We start from the raw sequence: 12,948 nt of genomic DNA on the forward strand, positions 1-12,948 counted from the left end.
CTCAATGTCAAAATTCCAAAGACAACTTAGAAAGTCAGTGGTAAAGGGATACTGGACCTGGGTGAGAGAGGAGTGTAGTCTAACCCTAGCCCTAACACAGCCCCAGTGGCTGCTTCTGGAACTCTTGGTGCATAGATGGTGGGGGGTTCCAGTGGCTGATCAGAGGGGTATTGCAGGGATCTCTTTGTTGGCACTGAGGCAGGATTCTCCTGCTTTGCCCATGCTTGGATCTGTGTTGTACTCCTGGGTGGCAGTCCTGAGGTGAGGAGGAGAGCAGTCAAGGAGGAGTGCTGGTGAGGGAGAGCTAGTGGCATGGTGGGTAGGGAATCTTCCTCACAGTTCCAAGGCAAAAAAGAGTGCTTGTGGTCACTCACAAACCAGAACACAGGCCAAGAGATGCGGAAAAACATCTCTTTAGATCATACCACCTTGGAAGAACCGAAAATTCACAGGTCACTAGAAGTATCTCTGAAAACAGCTACATAAAACCCCTCAAACTTGAGATAGTACACATTCCACACTGGAAGCAGAGCCCTACCTTAAGAAACAGTTTAAAAGTCAAGTAATTGGCTGGGGAAAATGAGTAAACAGAAGAAAAATACTCGGACTATAGAATCTTACTTTCGTGACAAAGAAGATCAAAACATACAACTAAAAGAGGAAAACAAAGTCAGAGATCTTACATCCAAAGACTTCCAAAGCCTCCAAGAAAAATATGAATTGGTCTCAGGCCATGGAAGAGCTCAAAAAGGATTTTGAAAAGCAAGTAAGAGAAGTAGAGGAGAATTGGAAAGAGAAATGAGAGTGACGCAGGAAAATCATGTAAAAAAAGTCCACAGTTTGCTAAAGGAGACCCCAAAAATACTGAAGAAAATAACACTTTAAAAAATAGACTATCCCAAATGGCAGAAGATGTCCAAAAAGCCAATGAGGAGAAAAATGCCTTAAAAAGCAGAATTGGCCAAATGGAAAAGGAGGTCCAAAAGCTCACAGAGGAAAATAATTCCTTAAAAATTAGAATGGAGCAAATGGAAACTAATGACTCAATGAAATTAAGAAATTATAAAACAAAACTAAAAGAATGAAAAAAATAGAAGACAATGTGAAATATCTCACTGGAAAAACAACTGACCTGAAAAACAGATCTAAGAGAGATAACTTAAAAATTATCTGACTACCTGAGAGCCATGATCAAAAACAGAGCCTAGACATCATCTTTCAAGATATTATCAAGGAAAACTGCCCTGATACTCTAGAATCAGAGGATAAAATAGAAATTGAAAGAATCCACCAATCACCTTCTGAAAGAGATCCCAAAAGGAAAACTCCTACAAACAGTGTAGCCCAATTGTTGAGTTCCCAACTGGAAGCAGCCAGAAAGAAACAATTCAAGTACTGTGGAAACATAATCAGGATAACAAAAGATTTAGCAGCTTCTACATTAAGGGATCAGAGGTCTTGGAATATGATATTCTGGAAGTCAAAGGAGCTAGGATTAAAACCAAAAATAACCTACCGAGCAAAACTGAGTATAATCCTTCAGGGGGAAAACGGATCTTCAGTGAAATAAGAGACTTTCAATCATTCTTGATGAAAAGACCAGAGCTGAATAGAAAATTTGACTTTCAAATACAAGACTCAAGATAAGCATGAAAAGGTAAAATGGGAAAGAGATATCATGAAGGACTTACATGTAAAGATGATATTTGTAACTGATGAGACCTTCATTAAGGTAATTGGAAGGAATCTATGTGTGTCTGTGTGTCTGTGTGTATGGGATGATATCTAAAAAATAAAATTAAGGAATGAGGATTATATTGGGAGATGGAAAAGGGAGAGGTAGAATGGGACAAATTATCTCACATAAAAGAGGCAAGAAAAAGCTTTTGCAGTGGAGGGGAAGGGGGAGGAAGTGAGAGTGAATGGGTGAACTACACTCTCATCAGATTTGGCTTAAGGAAGTAATAACAAACACACTCAGTTGGGCATGGAAATCTATCTTACCTACAGGAAATTAGGGGAGAAGTTGAGAGAGGGGAGAATGACACAAGGGAGGGTAGATTGGTTGAGGGAGTAATCAGAAGCAAATACTTCTGAGGAGGGATAGGGCCAAAGGAAAGAATAGAATAAATTGGGGCCAGAAAAGGATGGAGGGAAATACAGTTAGTCATGACTATTATGCAAGTATTTTGCGTGACTACACATGTATTATCTATATTAAATTGATGATGGTGATAATACATCCTCAAATACTACAAGAATAACTAGAAGAAATGAGGCAAGTTGTTTTTTGTTTTGTTTTGTTTTTTTAAGGATATGGAAGGAACAACTGAAAGGAAAATAAATATCTCTTAGAGAATAAGGTAAAGCTTTTAAAAAGGTAATGCACTTCATGAAAATAAGAATGTACTAAACAGATATTGATACTCAAAAGACTGAAAAAAAGTTTCAAAATAAACACAAATGACTGAAAAAAAAGTAGAAGAAAATTTAAAATTGCAGATATCAAAACAACTTACTTAGAAAATAGCTCAAGGAAAAATTATTTTAAAATCATTACATTTCTTGAAAAAAGACTGATCAAAAAAGGCTGGACATTATATTTTTTAAATTATATGTAAAAAAATTCTCAGATCTATTAGAAACAGGTAGCAAAGTAAAGATGAAAAAAATCCACTAAGCACCTCACAAAAAAAAATTAAAAAACCTCCACAAGAAAACACACCAAAAATGTCACAGACAAAATCTAGTCTTTAAGGTCAAAGAAAAAAAATTATTGCAAACCAGAAAGAAGTTTAAAGATCAAGGAACCACAGTCAAGAACACACAATCTGACAGCTTTCATCTGTAAACAAGAGGAATTCTTGGAATACAATGTTTCAAAAGGCAACAAAATATGGGCTTATAAGTAAGAATAACTTACACTGCAAATTTTAGTATAATCTTAGAGGGGAAAGCAAAAAAAAATGGAACAGAGAACTTGCAAGCATTTCTGATGAAAAGAAAGAAAACAAGTGGGAAATAAGAACATGTCAAGATTAATCTAGAAAGGTAAATTTCTTTGACTAGTTAAAATGTGTTTTATCATGATGCAATGTGAGGTCTCAGACACTTACTAGCTGTGTGACCCTCTGCAAGTCATTTAACCCTGTTTGGCTCAGTTCCACATCTGTAAAATGAGCTAGAGACAGAAATAGTAAATCACTCCAGTACTTTTGCCAAGAAAATCCAATATGGCGTCACAAAGAATCAGACATGAGTGAAACAACCTAACAACACATAATGTGGGGGTGTGTTGTAGCTAGATGAAACTGGATCTAGAAATGATCATCAGAACATTATTAAATTTTCACTGTGAGAATTTACAATTTGGAAGTTGGTAAATGCTAGAAATCAGAGCTGGATTTATGGTTTTGTTAATTGCCTATACTTAAGAAAGTTTATAATAATGTTATAAAGTTAAAGACAGCAATGAAGATTAAATCTAAAAGCATGTTGGGTACATTTTTACAATTCTCATAAGTTAGTTATTAAATATTTACCAACACAATCTTGATAGAGTATAATTTTAAAATTATACAAGGCCTCTCTCCTTTCTCACAGAAAATCTTGGTATCATACAGGATAAGCTGATTCACATGGTCTAATGCTTCCACCAAGTCCTAGAGGCTTGAGTTTGCATGGCTTACGCCTTTTATTGGCCCTAAGCCAGGAATCTCTGTCAGAAAAACTGGAGCAAATCAGACTTTTTTAGGGGGAGTAAAGGGAAGAATTTTCACCATGGAAGCTGCTAGGGAAACTGGAGTTCTAGGAAATTGTGTAAAGGGCTGTGTGGGGAAAGGAAGCTGTGTAAGGGAAGGGGAAGTTGTGTCAGGAAATTGCTGATCTAACATAGCAGTATAAATGAAAATGTTATCTTTTTGATGTTTTAAGTTAGAAAAAAATATGCAACAATAAATGTTAGTACTGTAATGTCAAAGTTTAAGAGTGCATCTTTCTTTTAATGATCTTTTTTCTGTGCATATGCTTTTAAATTGTCACATTATGATGTTTACTAAGAAGTGTTTATTGTGTCAAACTAAACGTATTCATAGCATTCTAAATTAAGATTCTGGAATTTTGAAATAAAATATCTTAAAGATGAAATAGTCCAATGATGTTTCTGTAAATACGGAAATTGAAGTCTATCATGTAGCATTTAAATAGCTTTCCCAAGTAAATACAGAACTAAAGCTTAGAATAAACTTCCATGAATGACAGTGCTTCGACCAATATGATCTTTTGCTTTGTGTTCTCCTCATAATAATTGAAGTCTTTCTAAATCAAATTATGTGTTACATACAGATATAATTTTACACGAACATGTATTTACATACATATATACACGTATATTTATATATGCATGTGAATGTATGCGTTAACATATCACATGGGAATTAAAATAATTGAGTACTCTGCAGTTTTTTTAGCCTAGATACTTCTTTCAATGCATTTAAAAGTGGAAATGTGCAAATTTATCTGCTAATGTAATAAGAAATCATGGATTAAATATTGTTCCCTAGCTGATATTTTATAATTATTTTTCACTGTAGTGTCAAACTACTAAAGCACTCATCTGAACCAAGCAACATAAACCAAATCATTAGAGAGTGGATTGTATTTTTTTTAATTTGGTAAAAAGATGACTCTGAGGATCTTGGCATCATCAATATTTGACAGATAAGTGATGTAGAGTTATCCTGAATTAGAAAAACAACAAAATCCCTAGGTTAATTAAGACTCGGTGGTCCACATACTCATCTTGTCACAATTTTTTTATATTTTTACATGTATTTCAGATTATGATGAAATTGTTTATGTATTCATCTATAAGAGAACCCTGGGAGAGACCTGACCTGCATAACAGAATAATGAAGACTAAGACTCTGAATAAGTAGAAGTAGTTCTTTCTTATATAAGTCCTTAATAAATCAATCATTAAATATTATTTGAGCACCTACTGGATGCTCAGCTTTGAAGAGTCTTACTGGCAAAGAACTAGCAAGATTAATAATATAAGAACACAGAGATCAATAAACTATCAACTGAAAAAAAAAAGTGTCCAGATGTTTAATTTCATTTGAAATAACACTTAACAGAGTAGAACCTTCAAGGGCAATATGTATTTTTTTAATCTTATTTTTAATATTGTAGAAAACTCATGAAAACATTTTTCTCCTGCTTTACTTTGCCTGGAAATATTTAATTCTTACCTTATGTACATACATAAACTTTTACTTGAATCATTTCCAAAATGAGACAATGATCAAAAAAGATCAAGCCATCTATTTTTTTTTTCAAATAATCACCCAAATGCCTCATTTTTAGCCAACTTGAAATGGTGACAAGCAGCACAGGTTAATAAGTTTGTCACAATGTCCTCTCTTGGACAACAATGTAAAACAAAGGACCTGAGAGCTTGAAGTAATCAATAGCTGTTATTTTTATTTAAGATAGGTCTTGCTGTCACTGTTCTGGCCTTCAGGAAGTACCCAAACATAGTAGTCTGGATAATTTTCTGGCTACTTAGAGGAAAACATCTGCAGCAATATGCTGGGACCAGCAGCTTTCAATACTTCCTTGCTCTGTTTGCAGCTATTCTTTGACTCTGAAGACTCCCTTTTGTTAACAGAATTTTACTGTACTGTTCTCTAACCTGGGAACGGCTAGAGGTGAAAGAGCAAGTAAGAAGAGGCAGGTGTGCCAGCAACCAAGTAGCAGTTTAATTAATTTCAGAGTGAGAAATGTGGTTTGCAAATATGAAGTTCTCCTGAGAAGGAGAATTTTTCATGCTGGAATAAAGGCAAAGTTTATATACATAAATCACAAGTGGGAAGGAGGTGGGTTACAATATAATCTTATCTAGGTCTTGAGTGGTTTCCCATAGCAAACCACAACACAATCTTTTCTAAGTCTTGAGTGGTTTCCCTCTGCAAACCCACAAGTGCAAGACAATATAGTTGTTCTTGAGTTCTATAGGAACAGTTAAGTGGATTGTCTTAAATCTTGGGGGGTAGTTGTGATTAGTAGATAGGGTAAGTTCTGTGATGGATACAGGTTTTACAATTTTCCATTAGCTTCACTTAGGGCATACAAAAAGAGGAAAGTAAGTATTGTCAGAGTTAATTGATCACTTTAAGCTACATTGTGAGTCTCTGACTCCCAAGCCAGAATCTAATGGGAAAATGTGAGCTCTGAGAAATCTAAATCATTAGTATATTCATTACACACACAATATTGATTAATATGAGAATCGTAAATCACTTTATACCTTATACCAGGGCCACTCCCTCCCCTGCTGGGTATCCTACATTCAGCTGTTCCTGGATGGACTGAGTCAGAGGCCCTGTTTCATGTCTGTTGTCCATTGCTTTGTCCTGACTTGAAAGACTTGGAGTTAGACAAGTTTCTTCCATTGCTTCTTCTGACTATATCTCCATTTTAAGAGGTCCATATGATCCACTGATCCTATCTCTTCATGTTCTTCTTTCTTCTCCTGTTCTTCTTTTTCAGGTTCATCCTTCATTCTTATTAAATTTGGAGGAAGTGTTGGACGCGAAGGGAACAACTTTTCTACTGTCCCAGTTTTTTAGTTAAAATTTGCTTCCTCCTTTCCTGGCACCAAAAAGAGATAATATTAGTTTTTTAGGTTTGTTTTCTAAATTTTCTGCCTGGTTTTCATTTTTTTTTTTAAGCTGTGGCACCTATGTTGGTTTCACGGGTTTAATTGGCCCTTTAAGTCTACTGTTCTTTCCTCAGCTCACAGGTTCTTATATGAAACTTTTTCCAGGACACACAGTCTAGTGTGCTCTGTGATTTGATTTATGTCACCAATGTATCCAAAGAATCCTGAATATTCACCTCCAGATAACTTTAAAATAATGCCTCAAATGAAATTCTGGAGTGGAAGAGCCAACAAAACGTCAGGCTGAGAAATTTTTCTAGCCCAGAACAACTTAGGAGGCCAGCAAGAGGTATGTAACAACAGGGTTGGGTTCAACCTGGAGTATAGCACAGCCAGTGGCAACCTCAACAGCAGAACTTGAAAGCAGCTGCAATAATGGTGTCAGTAACAATTTTAGGAGCACTCAGTCCAGAGACACTAAGAGCACTGGGAAATTGGTAAGAAAGATTACAGGGAATTTTTGAAGTTGCTGGGTTCAGTACACTGTTGCATTGCCCATAGGCAGTTCTGTGTCACAGTTCCATGGTGAAGAAAATCACAAGCTCTTGCAGTTGTAGGAAAGTCGGGGCCTTGGTCACAGTAGGTCATAGTACTAGGGTGGAGGAGAGTGTGGTTGCTCACAAGGGAGTAGGGGCACTGGACTCAGTTCCAGGGCAGAAATAAACACTAAAAGTTGCAGCTGCAAGAGAGCAGGGGACATGGTCACAGTTCAAGTAAAGAGGAGTGCAAGCATTTGGGGCTGAAACAGAGGAGAAACCCTGGTCATAATTCCAGTGATGAAAAGTGTTTGTAGTCACTTACAAGGGAACAGGAATCCTGGTCTCAGGTCCAAAGCAGAAAGGAACATTCAAGCTTGCAGCTACAGTATAGCAGGGAACCTGGACACAGTTCCACTGTCAAGACGACTTCTAGCACGTGCTAGTAAGCAAGGTCCTTTCCCTTGGTAAAGACCAGAGCACAATCTGGTACAACAGTGACCATACCTCTTCTTAAATCATAGCACCTTGGAAGCATCAAAAACATACAGACCCCTAGAACTAGCTCTGAAAACAGCAGCATCAAAAAAGATGAATCTTGGGACAGTGCTTTCTCCACTTCTAGAGCAGAGCCCAACATCAACATAAAGTGAAAGGTCAAGAAATAGACTAGAAAATGAGCAAACAACAACCACAAAAGCTACTATGGTGACAGATATGATCAAGAAAAAAAGTCAGGAGAAGGCAATAATAGCAAAACATCTTGAAGCAAATCCTCCAAGGCAAAAAAAAATGTGCATTAGAGACAAACTTATCAAGAATTCCTGGAAGACAGAAATATTATTTTAGAAATCAAATAAGACTTATGAGAGGTGGAGCCAAGATGGAAGGGTAAAGAAACAATAAACTAAGTTGTCCCTACATTTTCCTCTAAATAACTTTAAAATAATGCTTCAAATCAAATTATGGAGTGGTAAAGCCAAAAAAACAATGAGACATGCTTCTGGTTCAAGACAATATATAAAAGTCTGGAAAAAGAGATCTGTGATATGGAGAAGGAAGCTGACCCAGAGGCCACATGGATGAAACACCAGTGGTGGGACTAGGTAGTACTTTTTTAGCTGATTCACTAAGATTCTCAAAGTATGTCATCATATCTGCAACGAGTGATAGTTTTGTTCCTTCTTTGCCTATTCTAATTCCTTCAAATTATTTTTCTTGCCGTTGCTAGGCTAGCAATTCTAGTATAATATTGAGCAATAGTGGTGATAGTGGGTATCCTTCCTTCATCCCTGATGTTGTTGGGTGGACTTTTATCTTTTCCCCATTACAGATACTGTGCAGATACAGATACTGTACAGATAAGTACAATTATAATTTTTAAGCAAAACTCCATTTATTCCTGTGCTCTCTAGTGCTTCTAATAGGAACAGGTGTTTTATTTTGTCAAAAACCTTTTTTTCTGCATCTGTTGTGATAATTGTATGATTTCTGCTGGTTTTGTTATTGATATGGTTAAATATGCTGATGGTTTTCCTAATATTGAACCTGCCCTGTATTTCCAGTACAAATCCCACCAGGTCATAGTGTATGATCCTTGTGACATATTGCTGTAATCTCCTTGACAGTATTTATTTTTTAAGATTATGTCAATATTCATTAGGAAAATTGGTCTATAGTTTTCTTTCTGTTTTTACTCTTCCTAATGTAGGTATCAGCCTCATATTTGTGCTGCAAAAAGAATTTGATAGGACTTCTTCTTTGCCAGTTTTTCCAGATGGTTTCTATAGCATTAGAATTAATTGTTCTTTAAATGTTTGATAGAATTCAGTTGTGAATACATCTAGCCCTAGGGATTTTTTTCTCAGTTCATTGAGGCCTTCTCAAATTTCTTTTTCTAACATGAGGTTATTTAGGTATTCTGCTTCCTCTTTTGTCAATCTGTACAATTTATATTTTTGTAAATATGTATCTATTTTGTTTAGATTGTAAAATATGTTGGCATATAATTGGGCAAAATAGCTCCAGTAATTGCTATAATTTCGTCTTCATTGATGGTGAATTTACCATTTTCACTTTTTATACTGGTAGTTTTGTTTTCTTCTTTTTAAAATAAATTAACAATGTTTTATCTATTTTATTGTTCTTGTTTTTCATAAAACTAGCTCCAAGTTTATTTATTAGTTCAATGGTTTTCTTCATCTCAATTTTATTATTCTCTTATTTGTTTTCAGGATTTCCAGTTCAATGTTTAATTGGAGATTTTTAATTTGTTTTATTTTCTAGGGTTTTTTTTTTAGTTGCATGCCCAGTACATTGATCTTTCTCTGTTTTATTAAAATGAGTGTTTAGAAATATAAATTTTCCCCATAAATTTTGGCATGGTGTCTCATTGATATCATTCTTTTTAATGAAATTATTATTTATTTCTATGATTTGTTCTCTGATCTATGATTTTTAAGGATTAGATTGTTTAGTTTCAAATTTTAATCTATCTTTCCATGGCCCTTTATTGGATTTGATTTTTATTGTATTATGATCTGAAAAACATTCATTTAATATTTCTCCTTTTCTCCATTGGTTGTGAGGTTTTTATGCCCTAATTCAGGGTCAATTTTTGTATATGTTCCATGAGGGGAAAAAAAAGTATATTTCTTTCTATTCCCGTTCAGTTTTCTCCAGAAAACTAGCATATGTAACTTTAAAAAAAAATTTTATTCAGCAATTTAATTTCTTTCTTGTTTATTTTTTGGTTAGACTTATCTAGTTCTGAGAAAGTAAAATTGAGATTCCTCCACTAGTTTAGTTTTACTTTCTGTTTCCTTCTGTAACTCATTTAACTTTTCCTTTAAAAATTTGGAGATGTGTGTGTGTGTGTGTGTGTGTGTGTGTGTGTGTGTGTGTGTGTAGATAGATATTACTTCATTGTCTATGGTATCTTTAAGAAGAAGAGATTTCCTTCCTTATCTCTTTTAATTAGATCTATTTTTGTTTTTGTTTGTCTGAGATCATGATTGCTACTGCCCCCACCACCCTTTTTTTCTTTGTTTGTTTGTTTTTACTTAGCTGAAGTATAATACATTTTGATCCAGCTCCTTACCTTTACTCTGTGTGTGTATGTATGTGTTTCTCTCTCTCTCTCTCTCTCTCTCTCTCTCTCTCTCTCTCTCTCTCTGTCTCTTTCTCTCTCTCTCTCTGCTTCAGATGTGTTTCTTGTAAACAACATATAAACAACATAAGACTCTGGTTTTTAATCCACTCTGCTATCTGCTTCTGTTTTATGGATGAGTTCATTTCATTCAAATTCAGTTGTGATTACTTATTGTGTGCTTCCCACCACCTAATTTTTCCCCAGTTTATCCTTCTGTCTTTCTCTCTTCTTCATCCTTTACCTCTTTACAAATGTTTTGCTTCTGACTGCCATCTCCCTCAATCCACACCCCAATTCTTGTATCACTTTACTTTCATACTTCCCTATAGGGTAAGCTAAATTTCTGTACTGAACTGAGTATATATGTTATTCCCTCTTTGAGCCACTTCTGATGAGAGTAAGTGTTGCCTGCAACCCACTCCCCATCTTTTCGTCCACTGTAATAGCTCTTTCATGCCTCTTTACATGAGGTAATGTATCCCACTCTCTCTTTCTCTTACCCTTTCCTCTTTCCCCAGTGCAATCCTTTTTCTCACCCAATGATGTTGTTTTGGGATATCATTCCATCAAAGTCAACTTATAACTGCTTGTAACTGCTCTAATAATGATAAATATCTGAAGATTAGAAGGATCATTTTCCCATGTGGGAATGTTACTAGTGTAGCCTTATTGAATCACTTATCTTTTTTTTCTTTCCTGTTTACTTTTCTTTGCTTCTCTTGAATTTTAGATTTGAATAAAATTATCAGTTCAGCTCTGGTCTTTTCATTAGGAATGTTTGAAAGTGCTCTATTTCATTGCATTTCCATTTTCTCTCCTGAAGATTTATAGTCATTTTTGTTGGGTAAATGATTCTTGATTGTAATCCTAGTTCCTTTGCCTTCTGGAATTCCAGGCCTTCTGATTCTTTAATACAGAAGTTGATAAATCCTGTTTAATACTGGTCATGGCTCCACAATATTTGATTTTTTTTTCCTGGCTGCTTATAATGTTTTCTTCTTGAAGTTCTAGAATTTCATCATAATATTCCTGGGAGTTTTCATTTTGGATTTCTTTGAGAAGTTGGTGGATTCTTTCAATTTCTATTTTACCCTCTGGTTGTAGGATATCAGGGCAGTTTTCCTTGATAATTTATAGAAATAACATATCCAGGCTCTTTTTTTTTTCAGTCATGACTTTCACATAGTCCAATAATTCTTAAATATAACTCCTGGATCTATTTTCAAGGTCAGTTCTTTGTTGTTGTTGTTGTTGTTGTTGTCCCCCAATGAGGTATTTCACATTTTCTAATTTTTTTTTCACTTTTTTGATTTTGTTTGATGGCTTCTTGATGTTTCATGGACACATTAGCTTCCACTTGCCCAATTCTAATTTTTAAGGAATTATTTTCATTTTCAGGAGTTTTTGTAACTCCTTTTCTATGTGTCCAATTCTATTTTTTAAGAATTTGTTTTCTTATTTTTGTATGTTTTTCTCTCTATTTTTTATGCTTCCTTTACTAGCTGTTGACTCAGTTTTCATGACTCTCTTCCATCACTCTCATTTATTTTCCCAATTTTTATTCTCTCTTTTTTATTTGATTTTTAAATCCTTTTTGAGCTCTTCCAGTAGTTCTTTTTGGGCCTGGGTCCAATACACATTTTTCTTTGAGGGTTTAAGCACATACCCATTTTGACATTGTTGTCCCCTTCTGAATTTGTATTTTGATCTTCTCTGTCACCATAATAACTTTCTGTGGTCAAGTTTTTTTATGTTGTTTATTTGTTCATTTTTTTTCAGCCTGTTTCATAACGTTTATCTTTATATTAGAGTTGGGCTCTGCTTCTGGGGTGAATAGGGCACTGTCCCAAGCTTCTTGTACCGGGGGCACAGAGGCCTCACTACTGGCCTGCCCATGGTGGTTAGATGGGGCCTTGCTACTGGCCTGTTCTGGGGATGCAGGGCCTTGCTACTGTCCTGTGCCAAATTCGTAGGGATTCACTGCTGGCCTGTCTTAGGGCTGTGAGCCTTGCTGCTGGCTTTCTGAGATGAAGCCTGATCCTGGATTGCCTGCATTCTGCCTGAATGGACTGTGATCCTCTTTTACTCCAGTAAGACAGACTTTTCTGCTTACCTTCTAAATTGTCTTGGGCTAGAAAATTATTTAACTCCTTTCCCCTTTTTTATTTCTCTTGCTCCAGTATTTGTTTTGAGGTGTTATTTTATAATTGTTTAGAAGTGAATTTGGAAGAGTTCAGGCAAACTCCGGCCTTACTCTGTCATCTTGGCTCTGCCCCACTAGACCTTTTTTAATAAAATTTAAAACCACTCAAACTTTTTTGACCATCTTGTCACATTATTTACTCATATTGAGACTATAATTGAAACCTTAGTATTTCTCACTTGAACTTTTTTCTAATAAATCTTTATCTCTCATATTTATGTGAAGTTTATTTTGTTAAACTAAGTAAAGATTTTTTACACTTATCCTATTACATTTCATCTTTTGTCCTTCATTTCTTTTGCAATTTTATCATCTATGCATGGTTACGCCATTGGACCCTCTCAAACTTTTTTCTTGTCTCCCTTCTCTGTATATTCTTTTTCAGTGATACAAT

This window comes from Phascolarctos cinereus, unplaced genomic scaffold (genome assembly GCF_003287225.1).
Source record: "Phascolarctos cinereus isolate Bilbo 61053 unplaced genomic scaffold, phaCin_HiC Scaffold_7;HRSCAF=346, whole genome shotgun sequence".
Taxonomy (NCBI): domain Eukaryota; kingdom Metazoa; phylum Chordata; class Mammalia; order Diprotodontia; family Phascolarctidae; genus Phascolarctos; species Phascolarctos cinereus.